Source organism: Saccoglossus kowalevskii, chromosome 14 (assembly GCF_978046115.1).
Source record: "Saccoglossus kowalevskii chromosome 14, keSacKowa6.1, whole genome shotgun sequence".
Lineage (NCBI taxonomy): Eukaryota > Metazoa > Hemichordata > Enteropneusta > Harrimaniidae > Saccoglossus > Saccoglossus kowalevskii.
Genome location: NC_140654.1, coordinates 14,551,387 through 14,565,962, shown reverse-complemented (window position 1 = coordinate 14,565,962; position 14,576 = coordinate 14,551,387). Strand labels below are relative to the sequence as shown.

Below are 14,576 nucleotides of genomic sequence, written 5' to 3'. Positions count from 1 at the left end.
GAGATCATTTTAGTTGTTGATATTAATATATGCATGATCATCATGACACCAATGTGTTATCAATTCGTATGTAGACACTATCAATGCATATTCATATTCAGTGCATTGCTATACGTAAAATATAATCTGAAATCTCACTCTTGTTCTCACCATTCTTTTCTATGACTCTGTTGACAAACGTGGAAACAGCCATATCGCATCGTCATCGAATATTTTGGTTATAACGATTTAACCATATATTCTGCACACTCTTCTACAGTAGATGTAGTAAATGTGAATGTAAATGTTTATGATTATTTTCCAGAAAACAAATTAACCGTTTGTAAATAAAGATTCAGGATTTGTTCATAAACGATTCGAGTATTACAGATACTAAATATTAAGTTGAATATCGTATGCAACTATTTAACTTTTATTAACTGCATTGTTATCAATATGGATTTAGTTTTTTCTAGGTACAAATACACTTATAGTTGGAACTGACAACATTTTTTTCATACATCACAATACAAGCCCTGTCCACATACCAGTGGAATTATAGATATGTGCTTGCCATAGGCAAAAACAACGGTAATGGCGAGTGAGTTGGTGACAAATATATTTGGAATAGATACCGTGAAAGATTTTACTCTAAGGCTAGATGATTCTTTCGATGCGATCCTGAAAGTCCATCCCACATTTCACAAAACATGTCGAGGTGAATTACTGAGTGGTACTGATGAAGACTCAGTTAGATCTTAATCATCAGGTACCTCTTGTTCACCTCGAAGCACAGAGTGATCAAGTTACTATGGTTTATCTGGCAATTCTGGTTAGCTGTTTTAGTCGTTCTGATGTCACAAGTGCAGTCAACAGGTAAATCCGTTTTAGATTCAATTTTGGTGATATGAAATTACAGTGTGACCAAAGAGCGAATGACGCATGAATTCCCACCTGTATTTGAATATCACTTTTTTAAAATCACAGATTGATTATATCAATGTAAGAAGTCCCCCCTCACTACTATTGATATGCATATATAGGTGCATCATATTCAGCAACATGGCATACCAATGACAGGATAAATATATAGATCAGCGCAGTGTTATTTTATTGGAAGCTGATGAATATCTGTGTTATAGTGTAAGGCCTGGTTATTGTTATTGAGAGAAGCATCCGCAGAATTCTCACTGTGCAGGGAGTTCTTTCACTGCTAGAATAGGGTAGACGAAGTAATAAATAGTAAAAGAAATACACATACACCAAAATATCAACTTATAGCTCCTGGATTGAATGCATTAAATGCCTTGATGAATGGAAATTGATGACAGTCAGTGGCTTCTGCAACTCAACGACGAAGAAATACAGGAGTCTTGCTTGCAAAGAAACGTTGTTATCCAGCAGGGCACTGCTGATAGCAGGAGATCACAGACCAGTTCATACAAGTCTCACAGAATGATGATTAAAGCCTGTTTCACTTGTCTTACAATATCGCAGCAGCAGCACACATGGTACTAAATTGAAATGCTGTACCTAACTGACTTCAGTCTAGCTTATTTATAAGTATAAATGTCCCAGGTTCAGGGACACTACTAGGGTATCCACATGAGCCAATCAGAATGAGCTCTTCCTAGCAGCTGTCATGTAGGCAGGTCGTGAGTAGATCGTAAGCATCTTTTGTTAAGTAAATCAAACACACTTCTATGTGCTGGGTTTGAGGTATTATGACAAAAATATATAATAGACGATGCTGACAATCTTTATACATTTAGTTGAATGGGTTTTAACAGTTACTTTTTAAGTAAAATATCTGAATGTTGGCAAATCTGCATATTCACAATGTGTAAGCTCTGATGTCGACACGAGCTGTTCATACTATTAACTGCCTTTCTTTCTTCTTAAAAGCGCCAAATGCAAGGTTTCATGCTCACTACATATATATCTTGAGTAGTTCTCTTTCAAAATTGTTCAATTTGTGAACATAACCTTTAATTCTCTAATTTGCATAAAATGTTTTGTCATTTTGACTGGTTAATAAGTCACCTTGAAGTGTAGTTTACAAGTTTACACCATTTATCCAGAAGTTGATATTCACGTTGTATGGAATACTGGTATTCGAAATAAAGTCAATTTTGGAACATTCTAGTACGGGTGTGCATAGGTGAGCGGCGCTTAATTAATGATAGTATGTATGCGTCAAGACTCGTTAGGTGCCTTGGCACAAGACATATCTGTAATCGTTAATCAACAACAGTATCTTATTTTGATTATTATTATGTGTTACAATAAAACACATAATTTGATTACAGTATAAGCTGATATGTGTCATGCGAGTGCAAATAAGTACTTTTTATTTATTTTCTTTTATTTTCCAGGATCTACATCAATTGCCACATTGCAGTGATTGCAATTGAAAGAGAAAAAGATATGTTCATCAATATAATGAGAGTATACTATACAATATACAAGGGTTTTTTCGTTATTGACACATTTATATAATTTATTTGATCTAATATCAATAATAGTTTTAGTAGTATTTTACAAGATATTGCCTGGAATGTGATTAAACCCAAGGTCGCGTTCCGGGTTTCAAATTCAAGTTTCAAAACCTTCAACTAAAGTCCAATTGTTTCAATCGAAAACCTTCCACTCAAGTTAAACTGTTTCAATCGAAATCTTCTACTATAGTTCAATTGTTTCAATAGATAAACCTTCTACTCAAGTCCAATATTGCAATCCTACCACTCAATTTCAAAGGTTTCAATTGGAAACCTTCCACTCAAGTCCAAGTAATTTGATTGAAATCCTACCACTCAAATCCAAAGGGTTCAATCGAGAACCGTCCATTCAATTCATAAGGTTTCAATCACGAACTTCCACTATAGTCGAAAGGTTTCAATCGAAAACTTCCACTAAAGTCCAAAAGTTTAAATCGAAAACATTTTACTCAAATCAAACGGTTTTAATCGAAAACCTTCCCCTCAATTCGAAGGGTTTCAATCGAAAACCTCCCACTCAAGTTCAAGGTGTTTAATCAAAAACCTTCCACTAAACTTCAAGTGTTTTGATTGCAATCCTATACCACTCAAGTCCAAGGGTTTCAATGGAGACCTTCCACCAATGTACAAGGGTTTTGATGAAAACCTTTTGCTCATGTGAGAGGTCAATGTATTTGTGAGACAGCCTCGTTAAAATGACTTACAGCAACAACAATATATAACTCCACAAAATTTATTTTACAGCAAAATATTCAATTTGTTAAAAATTTTCTTTCCATTGATTGTAGAAATTCATAACAGCGGAGCATGGTTGAATCCATTTTTTTCATTAATAAACTTCCCGACCGTATTTTGTAGACTGGTAAACTTTTAAACTAAGTAAAAATCTACTCATTGAAAGAATAAACAAACCTCAAAATAGATGCACAAGTGTGTATTCTTAACCTAGTAGATGAAAATAGGTGCGCCCTCAATTTCACAATTACGCATCCTTTCAGGGGAAAATCAGGTGAAAAAAATGATACATTGCTCATCACACACCAGCTCTAATTCTTATGCTTCAAAGAATGTTGAGTTTTTTCTCTGAACACAATGCATCCTTGTGATCAATTCTGCCAATTATGGTAATCAGAATACACTCACTAATGACGTTGTCGCAGCTTTTGCAAGCATGCCTCCACGTCGACATTTAACAATTGAAGAGAATGAGGGTGTTTCCTTGCGAGAAGCTACGAGAAGGCTAAATGTGAGCCCATCTTTTATTCACATCCCAGCACTTCAGAGAAAGCAATACAGTACTTGGCACACCCAGGTCAGGTCGTCCACGTGTCACAACTCCTGCTGAGGACCTCTACCTCCTTATCTCAGCCCTTCGTAACTGAACCGTAAATGCCAATTCCATACGCATGAACCTCATACCAACAAACCTCATACGAATGTGAGTGACCCGACTGTGCAGAACCATCTGAGGGCCAGAAATGTCAGGCCTAGGCGCCGGCCTGTTAGGCCAGTCCTTCTCCCATGCCACATAACTGCTTGTTTAGACCGGGCTTTCGTTGGAAACGTCGGCAGTAATTTTCTGTCGTCTTCACATATGAGTCAATATTCATTTTGCAGAACAATGATGGTCGTGTTCTTGTCTACATACGCCATGTGAACGTTGTGTTGCATGTGTTACTGCAAGAGCTGGTCGCACCCATTATTGAAATGTTCATTTTCAACCTTTCTCTCTTTCAGAACTCAAGTAACAAAAGATGTCCTTATCATCTGTTTCATTGTGCAGATGTTTAACGTCAATTATGTGACCAAATGGGTTTATCTGAAATAAAGGATCTTGCTGTAACTGGGAATATTCAAGTGTTCCTTAAATTGTTTTGAGTTGCATATTTGAATTATGTAATATCGCGTAATAACTCAGCAAACGATGTAGATGTTTTCCTTAAACTAATACTGTATATTTACCTACACAATATGTAGTATATATCTCAGTGGGAACAACAGTAGATGTCTGTGGAGTTGTCGAGTTATCATGAAGACGTGTTGTAACTGCAACAATAATAATAGCGATTATAATTTAATGTTAGCACTTGTGATTGTAACCGTTATACCTGCTGACACAATGATTCTATCATCAATAAACATACACCACAGAATTATCGATCTAGAAATTTGAAGAAGGACGACATTATTATATGGTGACAGTGAATACGAACTAATGACAAAAAGAAATGTTGGAATTATATTATATTATATTCCATGCGACCATATTCAGCATTCATCAACCTCTAATATACATAGTCATATTGATCAATTGCCTTTGTGGATTACTCTATAGAGTATTGTTGATTTTATTCACGTAATCAAGTACATGAATATAATATTTTTCTTAATATTAGTGTCAATAAGTCGATTTTACCGACTTCTTAACGTTACTCTGATATCATATAGGTTTTCTTTTCGTGTCATTCGATATAAATGCGTCCAAATTATATACAATATTTACCTTTATGATAATTTGATGGTATAAGAGTTTTCTCATTGTAAAGAGTAGTAGTCATAGCTGAAATAAGGAATGAAACAAATAATTGCTAATTGGTAGCAAAGCTAGTTATGTATCAATAATATATGCAGGTAGTTCAGCAGTTCAAATAGTTCACAAGAATACAAACTGTACTATACAACAATTAAACTTTAAAGAAACAATATTTAATTGCATGATCATCTTGTTGAAATTGATGCTGTTCGTGTAGTGGTTTGAACGACATTTTTAGCAGGGGACGTTGTATTTGAATCTGTTAGAACGTATTCCACGTGGCTAGATCGCAATAAATTCGACAGAATGGTCACCGTATTTTCGTTTTAAACTTGTCATCATCACGTTCACTGTTCCTTAAAATGGTTACATAGGTCATTGAAAGAGCAGTCGAGGTCAATAGCAATCTTTTTCATAGAAGAAAAACATACCTCTTTCTCAATGAAATAGCGATGATCATTTTCCTTAAGCAATTATTGATACATTGTACATACAGAAATCTGGAATGTTATATTGGTTACTAGAATTTTAGTGAAACAATGTGCGCTAAAATTGCTACTTCAGGGTTTTGATCGAAAATATTTTGTTTTTAGTAGTGCTCGCACGAATACATTAGAATCTTCTAAAAATCTTTGAAACTGAACGACCTACCCGATGAACCTGGTTGAGGTGTTGTAATTGAGACCAGCGTTGTAACACCTAAAAATGTAATATTTATTTAAAGTCAAGGCAATAATATTCAATCAAGTTTCAAAATAATGTTATCTTATTTATTATAAGTATAAATTGGTTAGTAAATTCAATCAGTTACTTGCAATCATCACGAGGTTATCCTATATCACAATAGTTCCATCGCTCATTAGGGTTAGTCGTGTATCACCATGCATCTACATTCCCGTCTGGGTTTCTACCATAGTTGTGATTTCTAAGGCCAGCGTCGGGAAATTGTGCAATGTTTGCGGGTGTTGATGAGGTAATCGCTTCCACCGGCTTCCTCGAACACTCGGCAAAATTTCAAGCACAGACATTTCTAAAGCATAGCTTATTCAATATTGCAGAACACTTACCTAATAAATAGACTGGGTCATGAAAATTCATCACAACGGTAGCAACAAACAAACAAAGCAATAACTATTCCAATGAAACATCCATACAATGATAACAATATGACATTAAAACGTCTTTCCTATTGAGGAAAACATTGCAGAAGAAAAAAAAAATTCTGTCTTTAATTTGTTCATTCACTAATGATTTTAAGCAAAACTATTTCTTACTCGGAACTTTTTAATCACATTCCACCAAAATGATTTTTTTATGTAGAGTCATTATTTTATAATTTAATCTATTTGAACCTAATTAGTGTGCAGTTGGAGAACAAAATAAAGCAAATTATGTCAGAGATATCGGTGCAGCACATAAGTCGGCACGGAAGTCCAAAAGAAAGTGCAAAGTCACAATGAATGAGAAACGTACAGAGTGGTATACTGGATTTACATTTGTGTTGAATACGTGGTGCTAAAGAAACAAAAAAAAACATGCCTAATACCCTTAACGCTTTGCCCAACAGTTGTTTATTTAATTCTACGTAACACAGGTTGCATTCTTCTCCATCTTTCATTATATATGTATATGCAAATTACGTTCGCATAGAGTACTCACCATTGACGCCATTGCAGAGATCTGATGTTACATGCGATGACCTGTCAATAAACACATTCTGTATTAAGTCATTACTCTTTCATCCACAGTCATTGCAGCCATTTTTTTAATGAAATGTAACATAACTATTTATTTATTTAATCAACAGATAAGATTTGACAATTACTGTTTTAATATAGAAATACTACTTTTCAGAGCGTCACGACACAAATTTTCACTATGAAATGCCTTTTGCTCAAACACTTCAAAAGTAACGCCAGACTGTGTTAAGTCATGACATTTAATTATAATTAATTTGAGCAAAATTCCACATGTGTTCTACGTATATATAAGAGACATGATAAATCCTTTCATCATTTGCGCATGGCACTGACAAGTAATAAAGGTCCACTTATCGTAATTTCACTGTCGATCATTGGTATTTTGACTTGAGCAAATGCATATTTTGCCAGATTTATGCTAAAAAATATCGATGGAAAACGGCACCCACAATTCACAAAAATATTCAGATTGGACATTTAACCACTTTCCGTCATTTTGCCATAGTAAGAATGGTATCAGTCGCTATACACAAAAAAAAACATCGTCCCGTCTATTATTGACCATTTAGTAACATTTGAATCCATGCAGCGACATTATTTGTCATTGACATTAAATTGAAAACACTCCTACACGCGATACGACTAAGCAGGCAAATACGATTTTTTAGTATTAATTGCAGTTTTTCATTCAGACGGAGGGTGAATAATTAATTTCGTAGTACTTTACAAGTGTCGAGGATTACATAAGATGACACTTTTTGATGATACCACTGACATCAAATAATGTGAGAGACGGATATTTGAATGGATTGTAACATATTATTTTTTTAGCTCAAAATAACGCGCACGGTAGCTGTCTCGTCCGAGGAAAACAGAATAATACATATATCAACGGAGTATGTGGTTGTTTTCCTCTTCTTATATCAGTTTTTTACAGCAGAGTCCAGTTATTTCAAATAAAAAAAAACATGTCGGGATTCGGATTATATTAATTTTTAGTTATGACCTAGTTGGTTGCTAGTGGTTACTGCTTATATAAAAATATCTACAATTTATGTTATTTTTATATTTTTTTCAACCACTATAAACAAATATCTACAGTAGCGTACAATATACTGCTTACTGAATGTTGTTAAACATCTTTTAATGCGAAAAACTATCAGTCTAGAAACAAATTTACCTTACCATGTCGTTATTTTATCAATGTTTGGAGATTCTACATTCCTCGCTTTTGAAATAACAGTCTGGTACGGAGCTGCGAATAAAACATGGTTGTAGACAGGCCTTTACAAAGTTATTGTGTTAATAAAATGTCTGGTTACATGCGTGATTACTTTCATTCATGGCGACTCCATTTCACAGTAGTAGACGAAACTACAATTGAAAACGTGGTGATATGATTAAATATATGCTGTGTGTCGACATACGATGTCTACATTGTAATGTATAGTAAATTACTAAGCTATACCATTGTAACAAGACTTGGTCATCTCAACCACAGAATAATTTACGGAATATATTCTATGTGTATATATTGTATAACTTCAACCATTAACGCGAATCGCGAATATTACTCGTGACATGACTGTCCATTAACCAGTGTTGAATAGTATTGTCGGGCATTTTAGCTAGCTCAAAATACGTCAACCACCAATATTTGTGCTTGATTCCAACTGATTGTTATTTCAATTTAATCATTGAATCGTAACAGTAGTATGGACGCCGGTAAAAATATACTTTGCTTGGAATATGGACACCGAGCCTTATTAATGTCACGTATTTGCTTACTGATATATTGATCTGATCTGAGCATTTACCTGTATCTTGACTGAACAGGCAGCGAGTAAAATATTTCCACTTCTGCATACTAAATATATAATACGCTTCAGGGAGTGTGGGAGAACTTCGTTCAACGAGAGGATTGTTTCTAGTGAGACGAAATATGCTAAAGTGGAAAAGAGAATACATTGAACAAATTGGTGATATTGTCGGCTACGTTAGAATTATATCTAAAAGAACTAATGACGTATTGTCATGTAGTAGTTTTGTCTGTCGGTGAGAGAGAGAATAAACCACTATAATTTCCCTAATTATTACTGTGATATTTGTTCGAATTGATTAAATATTACTCAGTTGTTGTTCATTGCTTTCTCGAATTTCATATATCGTTATTGAGCTTAACTAGAGGAAAACTCGCACAAATCACGACAGTAGACGCCATTTCGAGGACATTCGCTCACTAATCAATTATAACAACAACATAACAACATAACAACCAATGAACCAATCAGCCCCGAGCCCGCTATAAATGTTACGGTGGCTGATCCTACCAAGGCTTTAAAAACTTGGATACTTGTTTTAGTGCGCGAGTACATGAAACCTTTTCCAATTTCAAACAAGCCTTGACTTACCCTCAAGAACACTCACACTGCCAAGAAAGAGAAATTGTATAAACTTGTTTTAATCACGCATCTGCAGAAAATCTTTGTCTATATATAAGGAACCGAAGCTGAGTAGCAACAGGCACTCTAGTCCACTAGCCAACATTTGTCAGCTTAAGAAGCCGGATACGTACACCATATGACAAATCTATAAAGTGTTGGTAATATAAAATTCAGCACATGGAAGAGGAAAGTTGTAGTTCATTCGTATTTTAAATGCAAAACCTTGTAAGGCTTGCTAGACAGGCGATATTTAAAAAAAATGTCATATGGTAAAGAGGAGGCTTTTATACATTTATGAAATGGCAGTACGATTATTGTATTCTACGATACAAACAGACCGAATGACAAGAATGACATAGCAGATTACGCGGTGATATTCATGTTAGGACTAGTTTGCCTTCAAAATGTTACTCTCTCATTGTTAGTAAACTATGATTTGTTGCGCGCTCTGAGACACTGTTTTTTGTGTTTGTATGGCGGTTTGTCGCTGCACGGCACCGTTGTGTTTGAGTTTATTTTTTTTATATACATATAGTATAGTGTGTTTTATTGAAGTGACCAATGTTGACATAAGCCTAAAGTCAAGCCATGTGCAGGATTTGTATACAAACTGGAACATCGTGAAGAATACACCCGGGTATCACAAAAGATGGCACCAGGTGTGTCTATTTGTAATAGTAGTTCTTAGTAAAGTTGAAACTGCTGATATTATTCGATCATGAACCAAAAGTTCAATCACTCTTGAACTCTTCCAACTTATATATGTTTGTCCATACATGCACTTAGCTGATGGTGCCCTAGAAGACGAGCATTTCTGTTTCGGTATAATAATAGAAATGTATCGCACAAAACGCGTGAGCAAACAGTTTTGTTTCAACTTGATTATGAGTTCTTCAAACGGTAATAACGTTCGTGTATTTTGTTATTGTCTCACTGGTATGATAATTTCAAAATAGAACGTATATATTTGCATGTAAAACCTGTTTTCGATTATATGCTATATAAATATGATCTTAACTGATATATTTATCGACTATTTTTTGGAAAGCACAACACAACAAAACAATAAAATGCATTACAACAAAACTTAACTTAACAGATTTATAATGTTTTCCTATTTTGTTTCAAATTGATACTATATTTTCTAAACTAATGTACAAAACATGTAGTCTATTAACTACACGAAAAAAAACATACATTAGTATAAACTTTGTTGATATTATGCGAATTCTGCCTATTGTACACACAGGATTACGGAATAGAATAGAGCACTATATATGGATTACAATAAGGCTCTTTTGTTCTCGAAGAGGTATCCGCGGTCATTAACAAATAATGTAAAACGACAACATATGACGAGCACAACAGATTACAATACTTCAGGATTATATGGAACGACAGGTGTTTATTCTTTGACATTGTTTCAATATTTTCAGTTGTTATATTATCTTCTATTCTATAGAATGAAAAAAAAAACGGATTTAGGTTAAGGATTGCCATGACATCTTTAACTTACACAGTATGTACATGTTAGAAAGTTCTGGTCAAGTTAAATATTATATGACATTATTGTTATGCTTTCATTATTATGGGTTAATACTATTATACAGATTATTTTACGAGAAACAAATATCATAGATAATAATCAAATGCTATTTTTCTGTACTGGATTCTACAGTGAAATTATTTATTCGTATCTAAACGTTTTGCTCTGTTACGAGGAATGAAAATTTGTATTATCTATATGAATTTGATTATTCGAATGCTGATTTTCAAATATAATAATGAAGATTTCTCACATATGTGCCACATTTCTATTCGTTTTACATATTCTTACTTATGTAAATTGGGACATTGATCCAGAATCGTACCAAGCATTTCGAAGTGTGTTTAAAAATTAACACATTGGAGTTTAATAAAGTACTATACTAAACTATTTTGAATGTTTATATCAACAGAAATGTACTGATCTGCCAAATGCCAATAGAGAAAATAGTGTAGTTAATAATTGTTTTTCACTTCGTAATAAACCTAAATACAAAAAATAAACATATATGTATAAGCAATACGTCTCATACCTTCATATATATTACTTGTAGCAAATGTAGATGTTGAAGAAAATACATCCGTATGAACACCTGTAATGTTAATTAAATTATATTACAATCAAACGTGAAAGGGATGATAATGCTTGAAACAACCACGTGTAGTGTTATTAGTATTTACAATTGATATGGCCATTTTTGTTTATCTATATGAGCATCATTAATGAGGTCAAATGACATATCTACTACTCATATGTGGTCTTATAATTAGGTTAAATCAGTATCCCTCTCAGCTTTATCGAGTCTTTATTAATGAAATCGAATGTTTATTGATCTATACTCAGTATAGATGTTAAGTAAGATGTTTCAATTAACCATGTCTTAATAAAGGTTGCTCCTCGTTTCTACAATTTAAAAGACCTACATCAATATGAAACTACACAGCAAAATGTGTACATAACATAGCATATGTAAATTATATTCACCAGTTGTTGGAGCATAAGAGGCAAATGATGATTCATAGTGAGAAGCAGTTGTCCCGACTGGAAGAAATTAGAATAATTACAATTACTCCCTATTGTCATAATTAGATACATGAAATATATATTTCAAGTTGTATGCTGACGTATTTCATACTTTTACTCCCTAAATACAGAACAACCATTCTTTTCAAGCATGTGTATTGGTCTTATAGGTTGGTTAAATGAATCACAACCCAGTACGATTCATGCCGTATTTTGCTAATTCGTATATTTAAAGCAGGGGAGTCGTCACCTGCACAAGCGTCAGATGGCCATAGCGTGTCATTGTTTACACACAAGCGTCATGAGCCTTTAGGTTTTCAACGTGTGTTATCATCATCGCCTGGGACTCAATTCCCGCTCATGTACAGGTGAATCCCCTCCCGCTTTAATTAAGTATTATAAATAATATTGGGAACAGATTGAGGTTTTGAAAATTTTGTAAAATAGTGCAAAAAGTAGTAAAATAGTAAAGACAATATAATACAACAGCGCTTAATGAAGCGAAACTTCGAAAATATACCTGCAGCTGTTATAAGACATATGTATGCTCCTACTTGTATTGTTATTATTGTACATATTTCCACAAAAAATGTACGCATGGTAGTTGTTGGACTAACACAGGCATGACTAGGTTATGGAAAACTCAATGGTACATATGCCGGATGCAAAAGTTACGAAAGCCTCGTATCGAATCGTCTCGACCAGGTAAGAATTCCCTGTGTGTAACCACAGTAAATACCAGTTAATTCCAGTTATTTTTTTTTCAATACGTTACATTCAATTCCTGCCTATCTTGATTTAGGCAACTTATGTGAGTGTGTCTCATTAGTGACCAGACTAACTATCAATAATAACAAAATGAATGTTTTAGTATTTGAAAAGTGATTTTTGTCAATATTCTATGTGCGAAATTGAGTGACTGGTTTCGACTAAAGTGAAATGGTTGCAATACACAAAGCAAGTTACTTACTACAATTGTCATATGGTTCTCCAACATAACATAGTTCCCAACGTTTGCTGGGAGTCGTGGTGTAGCACCATGTCTGTACTTTTTCATCCGGGTTTCGACAATAGTTGTGGTTTCCCAGACCAGCGGTGGGGAAGTTAGCAGGAGTTCTTGTATGAGAGTGAGGCGTTTGGTCTGTCCATTTCTGACATGTTTTGCCACTGATAGTAGTGCTCACTTTTCCACGGTAGTCACTTGCGTCAGATTCCTTGAAGCACTCATCTATAAAAAAGATATCAAAATATAAATGGGCTTAGTCTGAACAAAATTATTTCAAACAAAGATATTCAATAACTAAATCCCATGTAATACGTGAGAGCATATGAATTTTGAGGTCATCACGAGGATACTACACAAAGTATCCACGAAGACAGTACAGCGAAGTACCGACCGACGGGCTGCGGAGGTCGATGCGACAGGTACCGCCTGAGTCTTCCTCCCAGAAATATACATCATGGAATGGCCGAAATCCAATACGATTAGAACAGATTTAGAACAGAACTTCTTGTTCTTTATTATAAGAGAACCCTTACGCGCGTACTCGTTCCATATTTGAAATTTGCGTTTCCTAATATGTTAGGAAGAAAATACCAAGTTAAATACAGCAAAATTACGGAACGCTGTAATTTATGGCGTTACGGTGACAGATGTATTATTGCCATTTGCATTAGAGAGGTCCAAATGCTGGTTACAAAAGTAACAAGTTGAAAGGAATGTTACATCAAGATATTTAAGTAGCTATGGAAGTTCAAATCAAAGATTGTCATAATGGATGATCCTAAATACAATATTACCGAATGTAACATATATTCAATCAATTAACACTAGTTCAACTGTTTTTTGTTTTTGTTTTTTGTGTGAAAGGGACACACAACATACTACACAACTGGTCTCTTTCATTCTAAAATTTGAGCTAATAGCTAAGGAACAACGTCAAAAGATCGATGTCGGATAAAAAAAAAAATTATTTGCTTTAGTTTTGGGGTGGGGGTTGACCACAAAAAGTTTCCATCCTACAAAAACGATTTTATTTTTTAATGAAGTCAAAAAAAAGCTTGAAGTTTTTGTAGTTCCTTAGTTGTGATTCAAATGAGGTCAATTTCATGACATAGACCTAGAGCATGCGCTGAACCCAGAGAAGTATTATTCCCTTCATTATTACAACCAACTGCTATGCCATACTACAGTCCGATTATCAATTTGTATTTAATCGTGAATGTAGTCTGAAGCCATGATCAATATTTATCAATTAAGTTTCAGTGGGGGGGGGGTGGAAAAAATCTAAAAGAATTAAGTTTTTTTATCCGACATTGATCTTTTGACGTCCTCCCTAAGGACATCATTTGCATATTTCTATTGAGTTTCACTGTTTAAAATGTTAAGTTATTGATATTTTCACTCGCACAACTTGTTAAGTCTTTGAATGCAAAGGAATTTATGATTACGTGTTGATTTGGTTGATTTGACTATAATATCATTATATGGCAAGTTAATGTAATTTCCACTGTTGTTTGGGTTAACAAGAAACAGTTGCAACCGATAGTGTAGGAGTACACCTTTTCTTTTCCATTTAGCACGTGGCACGCTCATAATTTATTTCGTTTGGTGAGCATATATATGCCCTGAGTGGGACACTCATGGGACATGAATATACTTGCAAGTTTCTTTAGTGGTACTTCATACACACTTATCATTATGTTATAATCATGATACGAGATAGGCCTAGCATGTCTCTTTGAATAAATACTATTGAACATTTTGTAAATTATAAAAGATAGTCTCAAATCCTTATTTGATATATATATTATTTGATATATATATACAAATTGCTTTGTGGAAAATTGTAG

At 34.2% G+C, this 14,576-nt stretch overlaps 1 long non-coding RNA gene across 1 annotated transcript; it reads right to left on the bottom strand.

Moving 5' to 3' along the window:
- Positions 1-10,436: 10,436 nt before the first annotated feature.
- On the bottom strand, positions 10,437-12,821 carry LOC146734486 (uncharacterized). Its single transcript, XR_014931610.1, has 4 exons — positions 12,694-12,821; positions 11,685-11,741; positions 11,233-11,292; positions 10,437-10,610 (listed from the first exon to the last, which is right to left on the bottom strand). It is a non-coding gene; the product is annotated as an uncharacterized LOC146734486 (long non-coding RNA).
- Positions 12,822-14,576: the final 1,755 nt, after the last annotated feature.